Raw genomic sequence first — 16,730 nt, 5'->3', positions numbered from 1 at the left:
GCTGGCCAGTAATCGGCCATCAGTATCGGCCAAGAAAATATTTATTGGTGCACCCCTATTATAAATAATTTTTAACTTCATATATTTATATGCAATGCAAGATATAAGTGTAGAAACATACTTAATATTTTACCATTTTTAAACTCTAAAATAGCCCATATTTTAAGCAGTTGTATAAATGAAAAACCTTATAAATAAAAGTAAATCTAAGAACAATAATTGGAAAAAGAAACTGCTGCTAAGTTAGCTTTGTGGAGTGCTGTTTACTGTAGACTAGAATTTTGCGTTTCTTTTAGGGCCCAGTTCTACAGAGATTCCTGCACATATGTAAAAATGCTTTCTGAGTGGAGGTAGGAGAAAGGGCCAAACAAATGGCATCCTCCATAGAGGCTGGAAGAAGGTTGCATCTTCCCTAGCCTGTTACATTTAGATAGAGTTTTCCTGGATTTTGAGGCACTTGGGACTTGAGGACTAGTTTGTGATAATGTGGACCTGAAATGCTAGATTTAGAGCATTTAGAGCTGAAAAATGAAGAAGACATCTAAGGTGCAAACTTCTTCATCCCTAATGTACCTCTTCTCTGATCTAAGAGGCTACTTTTGTATGGGTGAGATTAGTTTAGATATGCCCATTCAAAACTAGGTTTCTCAGTTTGACATGGCCAGCTTATACAGTCGTTTGGAGTCTTTTCCCCCTTTGGGGGAAAGCTATACTTCATCCTGTTTCAGGTAGACTACAGAAAAATCATCCTATGGTGCTGTCACCTGCTAGAGAACTGGTTGGGAGTTGAACAGTGAGCTGTAGATCAGCACTGTATCCCATTGCTCATCTTCCTAAGACCTCCAGCCTTACTCTCAAAAAACAAACATATAAAATTGTTAAAATCATTTTCCATGTTGTAATTAGCTGGTACGACCTGAGCTCTGTTCATATATTTGCACTGGAAATGATGGTATTACAAATACTATGTGAAGTAGAACAGGGGATCTTACTACCTTAACTATTACTATATTTACTTGAGTACAAGATGAGGTTCCCCCCCAGTCAACATGGAAGAAAAAACCCGTCATCTTACATTCATATACAAAGAAATCACATAAAATGCATTGCCTGTCTTTGAACTGCTGCTAAAAGCTGCATGTCCTCAGTAATGGAAACCAACTATCAAGTTGATTAAATGTAGTCAACACCCAGCATGACTATACAGTACATGGCCCATATGGGAGCATACCACAAGGAAAGGTTAGAGCAACCTATCGGAATAAGGCATATGATAGTGTTCCCCATTGAACGCAGTCCCCCTCAGTGCAGACTCTGTTACAAGTCACAGTGAGCCACTACACTGCATATATTTTGACTTCCTCTTTATTCCCACAGCTGAGATGCAACTTTCTGTCCCTTTTCCAAAATTCCTGTTTCTTCACTAGCCTTAAATGTCTGGCAGACATCAGCAAATGTGGCCCCTAGTACTTTACCTAGAATCCCTGTCCACCCCTCTCTTAACCTGTTGCATATTAGTGTCACCCCACCCTCCATGAGGTAAAACCTGACCAGATTGCCTTATGACTCATCAACATATACATTTTTGGAGGATCCCAGGACTCATGACAAGAACACCTGGTTCCAGTCATGGGGTGGGGGTGCTAATTAGCACATATAGAGCCTTTGTGGTGGGTACTGGAGTACACACACATACAGAGCAGTGCTGAGCTACAGGGTCATTATGGCTTGAAATGCTGCTGACTGGTGGGGACCAGCCCAATGAACTACATGATAAGTCATGAGCCTTTTGGCTTTGAGCTAAGTGTGTGTTCATGGTGCTGTTATTGTAACAAGAATGAGAACGGCACAACTATAAAGGTATGGTTTGGACTGTTGAGTGAACCATATTGGTCACAAGACTGATCTGTAGAGGTATAGAGTGTGTGTGTGTGTGTGTGTGTGTGTGTGTGTAAATCTGTTTTTGCAAAGAAAAAAAAGTTTATACTTTCTCTAAGTAGATGCTGAAGTGCTACTATGTATTTATGGAATACCTGTGCAAAAACTTGCAGTGGTTTCAGAAAAGATGAAATGCATCAATTCTGGGTGAACTTAGTCTACAGGTACTACTATATGCAAATTCCTACAGCTATGGGGGGTGGGAAAGGCTGAAGGGGAAAAAAGTTGGGGGTGGGACCTGAGGGCAAAGTAGTTACCTAACTCTCCCAGATTTCTTTTCCATGCTGTAGCAGTGGGAGGTTGACAAATTCAAGACAAACTTCCAATAATTAGTTCTATACCTGGAAAATTAAATCAATTTTATATATCTTCCATATATAGAATCTCATTATTGGGGAGGTCATCTTATAATCAAGGTCATCTTCTATTTGAGTAAATATGGTAATATTGTCATTGGATGTTACAGACAAAACAAAACTTGGAATTTAGGTCAGTCTGATATGTTTAGAACTTCTCTCTGTTCTTCCAGTGTGAGCACCATGCAAATGTTTGTTAGAGCAGAAAGATATATGAGACTACTTTAGTCTTTATGACTTAGTCTGTGTCACTTTTGGTTCACTTTAGAGACTTAATTTGTCTTTCAGAGGTGACAGCCAGAGCCATTCCCAGGGGGTGTGCAGGGCCCAGGGCATATCAGCCTGTATGGGGGTCGGGGGGGGAGGGAGGAGGGGAGCAGCCGGAACGTGCACTGGGCAGTGGATAGGTGGGTAGTAGTAATATGCTGTGACACCAATTTTTATGTGTTCAAAGTATTTACTCAAGATGGATATTCAAAAAAGGGAAATGAGAAATGCCTTGTACTTGAAATCACAGATGAATTCTGTATATACAGGTGTTCGTGTAAGTTACCCATTATTGTTCTCATCCCCTGCTTTATTGGAATAAGCACTCATATGCTGGTATGCCAGCAAAGCCTGATAAATTCTAAATTGTCCCTATGAACTGCCAGGTTTCTTCATTAGCTGATAGAAAATGTGTTTGAGATTTAATTTCAACAAAATCTCATGAAGGATTACTTTATTTTGTCACAGAAAATAAGTATTGAAGTTTATATCAGTTAATTATTAAACAATTCAATATCAGCATTCTCCATGGACACACAGATTAGGTGTGTATTAAAAAAAAACAGAACACTTTTCCTATAACAGGTATTAAATCTTAGTGTAATAAATTATATACATATAAGCATATAGTCAAACTAAACATGTATGTGTACAGTAGACCACTTTAAAGTGTACTGTTTGAGTCTGAGGCAACTGCTACAGTTTTTAATATTTATTTCCATGCTAAAAAAAGCACTGTTTTAGCTGCTTTATGAGAGTGAGCACAAATCAAAATGTTTGCAGAGGAGAACCTGTTGCACAATCTAGATGTATCAGAAAAAAAGGTGTGAATCACTAATGCGTATAATTTGCCTATCTGGTGCCCTTTCACTGTGAAAGCAGTGCTTTCTATTTCCTTCCTTTAAGCAGGAACTTGGGCTGCCTGGTTGAGGTGAGAAGTTGAAAGAGCTGTAGCAGTAACACTTTGAGATGTATATTAGAAATAGAGTGTGGGTTTTTGAGTAATGGAATTTATTTAAAAAATGCTTTAAGTTTGCTTCTTAGCAGGGATATATTTAAGAGCAAAAGTAAAAAGTCAGATGTGAAAAAACAGAAATTCAGATCTTTTGATAAAGAAATATTACCACATAACAAATGATGGTCATATTTAATATTTTTCTCCATTCTAGTGAATGTGCTTATTTTTTATATCCATATCCTAGTAGTGTATGAATAAAATACATACATACAGTTAAAATGAAGCTCCTAGGACGGGGCAGGCAATTATTTTCGGTGGAGGGCCGCTTACTGAGTTTTGGCAAGCCATTGAAGGCCACATGACAAGCAGCCAGGGGCAGATAACTATTAATTTTCTAAATTTTTTAGGGGCTCTGCAGGCCAGATAGAATGGCCTGGCGGGCCGTATCTGGCCTGCGGACCGCATTTTGCCCACCCTGTCTTAGGAGATTGTTTTAGAAGTTTTATCCATTCCCTGACTTCTTGGTAGTCTTCTTTGTTGTTTTAGTTTATCTTAAAGCCATATTTCTTGGTGTAGCTGTCGTCCTCCAAAGACTGCAGAGTAGACTTCGCACATACAGGTGTTGGATGTAGCTATGTTGGTCTAAGGACATAGGCAGACAAGGTTCTTTGGGTAGATGCCCAACTAAATCAGGGGTGGGCAAAATCCAGCCCGCAGGCTGAATCCAGCCCTCCAGGTATTTTCATCCAGCCCACGGGCACCCGCCAAAGAATTGTACCCCACCGAGCCCTTCTACCCACAAGGGTGGGAATGAGGCACCCACGTATACACATACCCCTCAATATACCTGATTGCACCTCGCTCCCAGCAGGAGCTTCCGGGCAAGGCTGTTGCCACTGCTACTGCAGCCACCCCAGGAGGATCTGCTTGGCTTCCCTGGTGTCCCATTCACTCCAGGCAGCAGATAGGAAAGTGGTAGGGGTGGGATGGGAGGAGCTGCAGCTGGGTTGGGGCAGGGAGTGTGGGACTGGGGCTGGCACAGCACAAAGCCTGAGCCCAGGGGGGTGGCAGGAGTGCAGAGCTCAGCTGGGCAGAGTGTGGGTGTGAGGGAAGGTGTGGGAGTATGTGGGGACCATCAACACACTCCTCTACATGGTGTGCAGCCCCCATTGCTGACAACAGCAGGCTGGGGTGCTTCGGGTGCTCGTACCCTGTGCAAGTGCTGGCACCCAGCAGCACGCAGCTCTGGCCAGCATTGCACTTGGGGGCTAGGACTGCATCCTGCCCAGCCAACTCTATTGTGGGGGCTCTGCGTGGCATGCCTGCAGTTACCACACTCACACTGCACCATGGGAAACCCCGCGCGTGAGCCAGCTGTGGTCCCCGCCTTCTGCCCCACAGGTCCCAGGCCTCAGAGGGAAAGCAGGGGGTGGGGCTCCCTCCACTCCCGGTGGAGTCCTGAGACCTGCATGGCTGCAGCTTGGGGCTTCCCCCAGTGCAGTAGGTGTGTGGGAGCTGCAGGTGCACCACACACAGCCCGTGTGATGGAGGCAGGCCAGGCAGGTTGTGTTCCTTGCTCCCACATGCAAAAACCCTTCTTCTGGTATAGGGAGAGTCTCTCTCTAGAAGGGTGTTTGTGCTTGAAAGCTTACAGAGAACAATTTTTCCAACTATTTAGTTAGTCTAAAAAAAAGATATCACAGGTACCCAAAGGTTCTTGTCTGCCTATGCAGTTGTGTTAGTAATGCAGACGGCTCTCACTTTTTTAGTGTTTTAAATGATCCTCTGTTCCTCTTCCATTAATGTCCCACAATAGGAATGAAACTAAGGACTTTTCTTCCCTGCACACTATTATTACTCAGGTTTTGCCCTTAACTGGATTCCTGTCCACACCTCTGTTCAAGTGAGTTGTGCTTTTAATTTGCTTTGGCTGAACTCCTAGAGATTATAGGCTAGAGCTCAAAACCTGCCAGCTGCAAACCCAGTCATTTTTTGCTGCTAACAACCACTCTGCAGCTCGAGTAGGGGTTATCTGTCCACCAGTGTTCCCTCTAAGCTGTGTGGCATGCGCAGCTGTATTCATGCCACACTGCTAGGTGTGCCTGCGTGGCTATGCACGCTGCACAGCTTAGGGGACGCTGCTGTCCACTTTCACTTGAGTTAAGTTAACTCAAAAGAGGTGTTAAATCAGACCTGGATAACTAACTCTTCAGTGAAGATATAGTTTAGAATTCTTTTAAGATAGTCTTTATTGCCCAAAGAGTGCATTAGTTACCTCTGTAAAATCCTTATAGCAACATGGCATAGGTCATACTTCTTGTCATGATGCAGCTAGGTAAACTCAGTTGTCTCTCAGTGAAAACTGGAGTCATAGCTCCATTAGGATTGTTTATGAAGATTGCTAATGCACAAGCAGATCCCTGGCCAACATTATTTTCATCAAGCAACAGGTAATTTGTTCAGTGGAAATGTTGAGCTATGTGCCCTGCTTCACATTTACAGGGCAAGCTATCCAGTATGGGGTGGGGAAAACACCCTGGGAATTTGCTGTCATCCCTCCACCTTCTGCTATGCTGCTAATGTGAAGTGTTCTCTGAACTCACCAGCTTGTCAGGTGGGCTCCCCCTGGGTGAAATTGCTGCTCCCTGATCCTCCTGCAGAACAGAGGAGACCTCAGGGCTGGATCTCTTGGTGAAATCTAGTTCATGGTACTCCACATTGGGATATGTTTAGTTTGCATAATAAATAGGGGAGGGGTTTGTTAATCAGATGGCACTAACAGTTAAAAAGATACGTTCCTTGCAATGCAGGAAAGGAAATATAGGCACCAAAACTTTGCTGCTCATCTTGTTTAAAACTTGATTATTTAAGCTGTGTCTTGTAAATAATTACACAAGTTTGACACCCCTCATTTTAAAGGAAAACCAAGATTTAATTTTTCTGTTATCTCTTGCAAGTTTTCCTTTCATCCAACTAAATAGAATGTGTTTACACTGAAATAATTTGCTCTTAAATATATTTCAGGCACTTTTTTTTTTTTTAACAACTTTTTCTGGCCTTGAACATTCTACTATGTCTTCTACAACCATAATTTAATTGCTGAGCTTGTTTGCAGGTTGGATCAGGACCACACACTGGAGCCAGCACACAGGGGTAGTCCAGCAGGGTGCCATATGCAACATATATCCCATGTCAGTGCCTTGTGCGACATGCAGAGTGAGCCTCAGAGCAGGGCTGGTACATACTGCACACAACACACAGGGCTGCACCAGCTGCACATGTTGGCTCTGATGTGGCCTCACCTAGATCAGCCGTGGAGACAATACTCTGGGCCAGCATATGCCTCAGACTGACTCCCTATGCTGTGTGCAGCATCTGAGGTGCTAGGTTCAGCCCACACACCAGACTGGGTCTGGAAACCACCTGTGGTGCCCAGATTTGGTCTAAAATCAAGGGGCCAGATCCAGCCTGAGGACGTTTGACACCCCTAATTTTAAAGGAAAGTCAAAATTTAATTTTTCTGTTATCTCTTGGAAGTTTCCCTTTCATTCAACAAAATAGAATATATTTACACTGAAATAACTTGTTCTGAAATATATTGCAGGCACTTTTTTGAGATCTTTCTCTGGGCTTGAACATTCTACTATGGCTTCTACAAGCATAATTTAATTGTGATATCAGAACCTAATAAATACTTCACCTGCTGTTAAAATTCAAGTAAAAAATTACCGAACTCCATATTTATAAGGCCAAGATATTTTTGGTATGTAATTTTAAGCAGGTGGCCCTAAATTGTGCTTACAAATCTTGCCTTCATTAGCATTGAAAAAGAAGAATTGGAAGTAAATGTGTCCATAGTCAGCATGTTTGCAATACCCTTTGTTCTCAACTGCTATTTTAAAATTGCATTCATTGCTTTGCTAAATGCTGTGGCTTACCACTTAGATGATATTTTATTGCAATAGTACCTGGAGGCATTAAATGAGAATCAGGACCCTGCTGTGCTGGGTACACGCACTGAAAAGTTAATCCTTTCTCCAAAGGCTGTATCCTCACTAGGACATATGGAAGGCTTTGACTTATTTAACAAAAACAAAGTAATGGAGTAGGGTTGGAGTATTGTTGCAGCCATGGTGGTCCAGGAAATATACAAGAAACATGGTTTATTTTTCAGGGATTATCATTTTTTAGCCCAACTGTATAGTTGGGAGAGGTGTTAGATATCCTTTCGGACCTGTCCTCAAGTTTGGTGAAGAAGCAGTTTCACCCTAAGCTAAATACCAGAGAAAACAATGGCTTTTATTTAATTCTATGCGTAAAGGAAAACAGTCATTTAAAACATTGGAGGGGGCCTGAAAACCAGAAGCAGAGATTATCAGAAGTAGCTTCAAAGCAAGAGAAGTGCAATTGACTTAGATAACTTAGTTATATAGAAGAACACAACTATTCCAAGGGAAAAGAATCCTTATTACCTGTGGAGTACAGAGAAGTTTGCAGAGATACCAGTTAGACAATGGTTTTATGACTCATTACAATCTATGTTTAGTCTTCACTAGGATTTTATCTCTTGCTAGCTTAATGCATTTTTCCCCAAATGGAGATGAAAAAGCATCAGTAGCCTGAAGTCAGCCCTCAGTGGTCAGCCAGGAAATACAGTAGCTACAAGGTGAATTATTCTGATTGCATAGAAAGCAACCTGGGGTCAGTGTGCTTGTTTCAGTTATGGGTAGGAGCAAGTATCTGTGATCAGATGGTTTGCTCCTGTTAGTACTTAGGGTCAACTCTGACATAGCTTCAAAATGGGGAAGTTTGGACTTTATCCGGCCTTTGAAACCACCCAGTTTTTCACTACAAAGACTAAACCTGGCCCACAAAAGGTATTCAGTATGACTGATAGTAAGAGCACTGTATGTTAAAGGGGACAAATGCAAGCTTTTGCTGTTTCCAATGTAACTTGCTTAATTGTAACCCATGGTTTTATAAGTAATATTTGTGTTACTCCATTAGTTATCGGCCCTTTGTTTAAAATGTTAAAAATAAAGAATTACAAGAAACATGTTTGTACAGTTGCAAGTTCGCTTTTCAAATATAAAGGTAGCCACAGGGCAGAAATGATTTTGAAATTTGAATTTAGAGCTGAAGTCCAAAGTTTATGAAGAAGGGGTGCAGCTGGTCTCTGCATCGCAGCAAGAATTGTTTATGTTGCTGAGATGCAGAATCTATCACAAACATTTTTACTATTAAATTGCTGACACCTTTGAATTTAACTTCCTGTCTGTGGTATAACTCCAGTGAGTATACAGAATTTTCGCCCATGTGTTACTTTATTCTTGCGGTCCGAGTCGCTACCCTGAAAAATCCTGCTTTTTTCCAACAATGACATAGCTGCATTGGCACGAGCAATAACACAAACATTGAATGTAAACTGAATCCTGGCATTTCATGAAACTGCAAATGACTACATCAGTATCTGATGTGACGATAGAATTGTAGCTCAAAATTGAATCTGTAGAATTTTTGGCTTATTTGAGTTGTTGATAAAACCTTAGGTCTTAGCTAAAAGCTCTGGCTTTGATCTCATAAATGCAGTCTTGTATGGGTTTTATTTGTTTTCTCTTTTAACACCTTTGACTTCCTCTGTATAACTGGGTATGTGAAAGCATAGTGTGCTTTATGACTGCATGTTGTATCTGAGCTAGCTACTCGTATGTGGGCATGATGTTGGTTTTGCAGGCAGCAGATTTGGACCTTGTCTCTTGCTGTGGTTAGTGCCTCTGTCTAGTAATTTGACATGGTAGATTGAGCCTTCCTTATTTCCAGACATCAGGGTCACTATAAAGACTATCTTCTGGCGTGCCACACGTCCCCAAATAACACATCTTGTTTTAGGAAGATAGAATGGGGAAGAAAGTTCTTCTGGAGTCATGGTTGAGAGACAGAGTCTTCTCTCAAGTATTGTTCACACTCTCCTTGCAGCTAAAGCTTTAACCCCGTCATGGCTGCTACTAAATTCTGTGAACAATTCAACAGCTCCCATGACAGGGTTAAGGTTTTAGCTGTAAGGAAAGAGCGAGTGGTGAGTGGCATCCACTTCTTCTGCATGCTAATCACAGCTAGCCCCTGGCAGCCATTACAGCAGTCTCATGCTTCCATTCTGGCATGGAAATCACTGCCTTCATTTAAAATGCACAACCCCAATTTGGGAGGGCTAATTTTATGGAGGAAAGGTGCCTGTAGCATTTGAGTAAATGTGGTAGTACCTTTTTTGTGGGTGTGTCTATACATGTTATTAATACAAAGCAATAAACTCTGGTGCTTATTGCGCTGAAGTTTATTGCTCCTGGACATGCCATTTGAATATGTGCCCAGGACTGCAGCATGTTGAGCCATGTCAGATCAGTGCTGGCTGGCCTGAGGCCTGGGGGTCAGCCTGCCAGCCTGGGGCTGCTCTGACCCAGCTCAACTTGTTACGGTGGGGGCTGGCTGCAGCATAGAGGTGCTCCAGTGCGGAGCTAGCCAACAGACAGCCCCCACACTGAAGCACCTTCGTGTCCTAGTCAGCCAGGGCAGCATCTACACCTGTGCTGCTGTGGAGTAAAAAAATCTAGAGCAAGATAATTCTTCCATTTACAAGTACTATCCTGTTGCGGAGTTAATTATTTTATTCCTGCCTAATAGCACTGCACGTATAGACACGAGATGTTTTCTGAAGAGCTAATTTGGCAACTCCACAACATCTCATGTAGGTGCACCCTGTTAGTTGCAAAGGTTAAAGTCTGCTTAAGCAAGAAAAGGCAGCCCCTCCAGGATGTTTTCCATAATATTTTTATACTGTTTGCTTTCCTTCTCAGCCTATTGCAAGTAAGAGTTAATAATAGCAAAAGGAAGTGCCAAGACACGAGCTGTCTCATAAGACAAAGCCCAAGAGTTTGTGCTATCATGACTAATCAAAAAAATGTGGAAAGCAATCAAAATATTAACAGTGGTTGGCCCAACTCTCCATCTTTTTTATCCTATTAGTATTAGCTATTCTCTTTCCTGATGAGTATGGTTCCAGGAATATTTGTAGTCACATAAGTATGTTGTCAATGCATTTTTAATATCTTCTAGTGATTTGAGCTGCATTTGTTTGCAAAATAAGTTCCCTTTTTTTATTAAAGTGACAAAAGTATTCTATTCTGAAAGGTTAAATTTTTAGTATGTTGTGTAAAGCAGTGGAAAATCTGGAGAGGGGGTACAGTATGACAGACCACTTTGGATTCTTGTAGCTTTTACTGGCAATTTTGGAAAAACATTAAACTTGATCTTTCATGAAAGAGAGGCTGTTCCTTTTTTCTGCTAAGATGCCTTTCACAAAGAGCCTGGGCAGTACGGACACAACTTGGGTCTGCTGACCCCTTGACAGTGTAGTTTTTCTCTGTCCATTGCAATGTGATTCCCATTTGAATGTTTTCTGGGCTAAGTTTGTAACCTGAGTGACCGAGTTAAGTGACCCACAGAGCAAAGCATCATCTTGGTTACAGAACATATTTAAAGTTCTAGCTACGTTTCGGGTTCAAACAGCACAGTAACCAGATTTCCTGACCTACTTGCAGTTGGATTCTTCACATGTTCCTAAGCTAATAAAAAAAGTCTGACTGAAAAAGCAGCAGGCAAATGTGTGTACATGTATGGCAGGATGTATGATTTAGGGCATAACATTCCCCTGATCCCAACTGTGCAGCTGGTGGACCAGCAAACCCAAGCCAGCGACAAACCCCGACGCACCCCCCCACAATGTCAGGACCCCGACAGGCGGCGGCGGACCCCTGACCATCGATCGACCCCCGGAGGCATAGAGACTCTCAGAGGCCGGAACCCTGACTGACGAGAGCTGCTTCCCGGTGGAGGACCCCGGAGCCTGAGGATGCCCCCCGGACGATGGTGGAGTGCCCCGAGTGACAGCGGACCCCTCCGGACCCCCACGGCGCCCCGGTGACGATGACGGGCCCCGAACGACGACGACCCCAGCGGTCCCGAGGGTCTCCCCATGCTGGTGGAGGAGCCCCGGATCCCCCCACGGACGACCCAGGGGAAGGAGTAGACATGACAGCGCTCACATTCCTCCCCTTCTGGACAAGTTGTTCTGCCCGACCTGCCACCCGCCAAGACGGTACAGGTCACACGGTGATATGAACAAGCACCTATGGCGCTTCCACCAGCTGCGCCTAGCCTTCTACTGCTCCCTCTGCGGCACCGAATACGAGGCCACGAAGCTCCTCAAAAACCACCAGAAGGTATGCTAAGGCCACGGAGCCGAGAGGAGACCCGGCACGCTGGTAAGGTCCGCCGCCCCGGCCCGGCGCACCCAGGCCGCGGTGCAAAGACCCGCCAGACCGGCCACCCTGCCAACAACCCCACCGGACCAGACCTCCGGGGACCACCCAATGGAGAGACCTGCCCTGATGACGCCACCGTGCAGGCCTCCGCCCAGGGACCCCCGACCAGACACGATGCCCCGACCAGGCAGCCCTCCTCCGGGGCCACCCGAGACCCCTGACCTGCCGAGGATTCCGGAGCCGCCGGGAGGAACCAAGCCGCCGGGGGCCCTCTGGCCCCCGAGCGTGCTGGGATCTCCTGGTTTGGAGCCCTCCCCACAGCAGAGAATGCCCGCCTCGTGGCAGACCCTCTGGCTGGAGGAGCTCTACCGGGCCACCACCTTCGAGGCTTTTGAGGCCTCGATGGCCCGGCTCACAGAGGAGCTCTCGGCGGCCGCCTGGCCTGGCCAACCCCGAGGAAACAACAGTAGACCGGCGACACGACGGGACCACAGGCCGCAGCCGCAGAAGCGACCCAGGTGCCAGCGCTACGACCCAGTGGCAGCCTCCCGGATCCAGAAGTTGTACCGGGCCAGCCATCCCAAGGTGGTGAGAGAGATCCTGGAGGGACCCTTGGCCTTCTGCCAGGTCCCCCGGGAGGCTCTTTTAAATTATTTCAGCAGGGTCTTCAACCCCCCAGCGGAAGCCGCCGCCCCACGCCCTGTGACCGTCGGAGCGCTGACCCCCGTGCCCCCGGCGGAGGGGTTCGAGGAAGCCTTCACGCTGCAGGAAGTGGAAGCCCGCCTGAAGAGGACCAGGGACACCGCCCCCGGCAGGGACAAGATCAGGTCTCCTTAAAAAACGTGACCCGGGCTGCCTCGTTCTTTCTGTTCTCTTCAACAGGTGCAGAGAGTTCCGGCACACGCCCGCCGCCTGGAAGAGGGCCGTGACGGTCCTCGTCCTCAAGAAGGGAGACCCAACCGACCCGGGCAACTGGAGATCCATCTCCCTGTGCTCCACCGTTGCCAAACTCTACGCCAGCTGTCTGGCGGGCCGCATCACTGACTGAGCGGTGACCGGCGGAGCCGTCAGCTGGAGCCAGAAGGGGTTCATGTTGACAGAGGGCTGCTACGAACACAATTTCACCCTCCAGATGGCCCTGGACAACGCCCGGAGGACCAGGAAGCAGTGCGCGGTGGCGTGGCTGGATATTTCCAGTGCCTTCGGTTCTGTGCCCCACCGCCACATCTTTGGCACCCTCCGCGAGCTGGGCCTGCCGGACGGCATCATCGACCTGGTGCGTGAGCTCTACCGCAGCTGCACCACGACTGTCCACACCACCGACAGGAAGACTGCGGAGATCCCCATCCGGTCGGGGGTGAGGTAGGGCTGCCCCCTCAGCCCCATCATATCTGGCCATGGAACCGCTCCTTCAAGCTGTGGCAGGCGTCCCCGGCGGGCTCGACCTCTACGGCCAGAAGTTGAGCGTCCTGGCCTACGCCGACGACCTCGTGCTCCTCGCCCCTGACGCCACCCAGCTGCAGCAGATGCTGGACGTGACGTCCGAGGCGGCCAGGTGGATGGGCCTGCGTTTCAACATCACCAAGTGCGCCTCCCTGCACATCGACAGGAAGCAGAACAGCCGCGTCCTGAGATGCAGCACCTGCGCGACGGCGAGGCCTACTGCCACCTGGGGACACCCACCGGCCACCGGGCCAGGCAGACGGCAGAGGAGACCATCAACGGCATTGTGCAGGACGCACGCAAACTGGACTCGTCTCTGCTGGCCCCCTGGCAGAAGATCGACGCGGTGAACACTTTCCTCATCCCCCATGTCGCATTCGTCCTGAGAGGCTCGGCAGTCCCCAAGACCCCCCTCAAGAAGGCGGATGCCGAGATCCGGCGGCTGTTCAAGAAGTGGCTGCACGTGCCGCTGAGAGCCAGCAACGAGGTCCTGTACATCCCCTACCGGCAGGGGGGTGCCAATGTGCCCCGTATGGGAGACCTTGGTGACATCGCGGTGGTCACCCACGCCTTCCACCTCCTGACCTGCCCGGACACAACGGTAAGTATCATTGCTGCCAGCACCCTGGAGGAGACCACCCGCAAGAGGATCGGCAGGCAACCCACCGGACGTGACCCGGCCACCTTCCTCAGCAGCTTGCTGGAGGGCGAGTTCAGCTGAGACGGCGGGGACTTTGCCTCGCTGTGGAGCCGAGCCCACAACGCCACGTGCCACCTCGGCCCGGCCCCCCTCGGGAAGCCCATCGGCTGCGCCTGGACCTGGACCGAGGAGCGCCGGGAGCTGGGAGTCTCCTTGCAACCAGCCCCGCACGCCGACCCCGTGACTGTGACACCCCGCACGAGGACCTTCCTGGAGAGGTTCCTGAAGGACGCCATCTGCAACAAGTACGCCGGCGACCTGAGGGCCAAACCCGACCAGGGCAAGGTCTTCGACATCACCTCGAAGTGGGACGCCAGCAACAACATGCGTGAAGCTCGCTTCGCGAGCTTCACTCGCTTCGCAGACTGGAGCTTCCTCCACTGCGCCTGCCTCAACTGCCTGCCTCTCAACGGGGCCGTCCGCTTCAGCCACCGGGACAAGAGGTGCCAACGGTGCGGCTACGCAGTCGAGACCCTCCCCCACGTGCTGTGCAGCTGCAAGCCGCACACCAGGGCCTGGCAGCTCCACCACAAAGCTGTCCAGGACCACCTGGTCAGGGCCATCCCAGCCGCAGCGGGGCAGGTCCCCGTCAACCGCACCGTCCCGGGCTGCGAGAGCCAGATGCGCCCCGACATCGTGATCACCAACGAGGAGGCCAAGAAGATCGTTATTGTGGACATCACCATCCCGTTCGAGAACCGGCGCCAAGCCTTCACCGACACCTGGGCTTGCAAGCAGGAGAAGTACGCCCGCTGGCTGACACCCTGAGGGGCCGCGGCTACGACGTGACGGTCAACGCGCTCATCGTGGGAAAGCTCGGAGCTTGGGACCCCAGCAACGAGAGCGTCCTGCGTGCCTGCCGCGTCTCCCGCCGCTACGGCAAGCTGATGCAACCCCATCGGGTGGTCCCGCAACATCTACATTGAGCACATCATGGGCCACTGCCAGTACACGGACCCCACCAGAAGAACAGCCGCTGGACCGGACCCAGAGAGGACCGCCTGAACCACCCCTTCTGCACCAGTCGGACCTTCGCTTCAAGAGGATTCTTCAGCAACGGACGACCCTGCTCCACCCGAAGAGGACCCCCGCGATGAGACTGTATATGGACTGAGACACTTTTTCTTCGGACCACTTCTTCCACCATTTCAGACCATTGTAACAACGGGTTTGTGTGTTTCTATCCTCTTTTTCTCTCAGCGTCGCGAACCCCCTCCCTCCCCTTCCCCCCTCCCCCTGCCCCCAGGCTTAGCTGGCTAACTTTGTATCGCCTGTAACGTAGTTGCGTTCCCCACCTCACCCCCATCCTTCTATTGTTAGTCCCTTGCCCAGGCGCTCTGTATTTCCCTATTGGCTTTGTCAGCTTTTTTTTTTTGGATTTATAATCCTAAACATATACTAATAAAAGTCAATCTGTTTGAAAAGGGGTGGGGGAAGTCATCTTCTAGGCAATGACAGGTCTATTAGTCTGACTACATTATTTATGGAAGGTCTTAGAGCAGATATTGAAGGAAAGAACAATCAGTGGTATGGAAATAAACACAAAATGGCAGAAAATGCCACAAAGTTTTTATTTAAGGAAGATCACGTCATGCCAATCTAGTATCTTTTATGATAGGATAACCCTTTACATAAGAGCAATGCAGTGGATCTAATCTGTCTAGATTTAAGCAGAGCTGTGCCTTGTAAGAATGTATTTCCTAAACTGGAGGAGGTAGGGATCAATGCTCTAATTGTAAGGTAGATAAGCAGTTGGCTAAAGGGGGGAAATGGTTTGTGTTGAAAGGTATGTTGTTAGATTGCAGAGCAGTTACTAGTGGTGTGCATCAGGAATTGATCCTCTTTCCAGTCTTCATTTGGAGATGGTTTGCTTTCCTTTGAACTACTGGATCATAGACACAGTTAAGGGTAGAGGGACTTGTTTGGGAGATGCTGCCAGTCCTGCTACTTAGAAACTTCTCAGTCCTCTAGTTTAGAGGGTCTTGTTCTGCTCCCATTTGCTAGATTTATGGTCAGGTAGGAATTTTTCCTCTGGGTGAGACTGGCAAGGAGGTTTTGCCTTCCCCTGTAGTATAAGGAAACATTTTTTTCCTGGGATCACCTGAACACACAAACTTGTCTTTGCCTTTGCAGTAACAAGACACTGATAGTTCCCATATCTGCTCTGTTTTTTATTTGTGGCATGTTGAAGTATATTTTTCGTCTTGTAATGCATTTTGTGTTTGGGGTGGGGTGAGGAGGTAAAGTGGACAATATTTAGGACTCTGGATAACAGGTTGCCTGTGCGTGAAGGGGACTTAATTGGATGGCCCAGGAGACCTCTTCTTGTCTTCTTTTCCTATGTTTTAACTTGTAGATTGATATCCAGTTAGTAATGGTATTTAGTAGCAGTTTGTGACATGAGTAATATGGAAGTACATTCACAAGAAAAAGCTTCTTTCTGCACTTCTGTAAGCTTGTAAGATACTTCAGTTTAAGTTTACCTTAGACTAACAGAAATCAGAGATGGAAATGATCATGAGGTCATTGTCCACAGCCTGTGCCAATCCAGATTTGCTCTCCACAGTGCATTCCCTACTACTTCATGTGGCTTCCTCAATGCCCTTTGAAAACTGACTTCACTCTGAGATCCCTCTACCCCCAATTCATTCTACATTTTCTTTTGATTAGTTTTGTTCTGTTACTTCCCTGCTATTTGGTCAAGATCAAACAAAACTGGAATAAATGTAATGTTATGGTATTTAACATCA

General features: G+C 47.2%; 1 protein-coding gene across 2 annotated transcripts in view; it reads left to right on the top strand.

Annotated features, from left to right (window-relative positions):
• The window catches only part of SLC30A7 (solute carrier family 30 member 7), a 52,953-nt gene that overhangs the window by 27,631 nt on the left and 8,592 nt on the right, over nt 1–16,730 (top strand). The window lies entirely within an intron of this gene.

This window comes from Alligator sinensis, unplaced genomic scaffold (assembly GCF_000455745.1).
Source record: "Alligator sinensis unplaced genomic scaffold, ASM45574v1 scaffold647_2, whole genome shotgun sequence".
Lineage (NCBI taxonomy): Eukaryota > Metazoa > Chordata > Crocodylia > Alligatoridae > Alligator > Alligator sinensis.
This window is presented reverse-complemented; position numbering and strand designations above follow the sequence as displayed.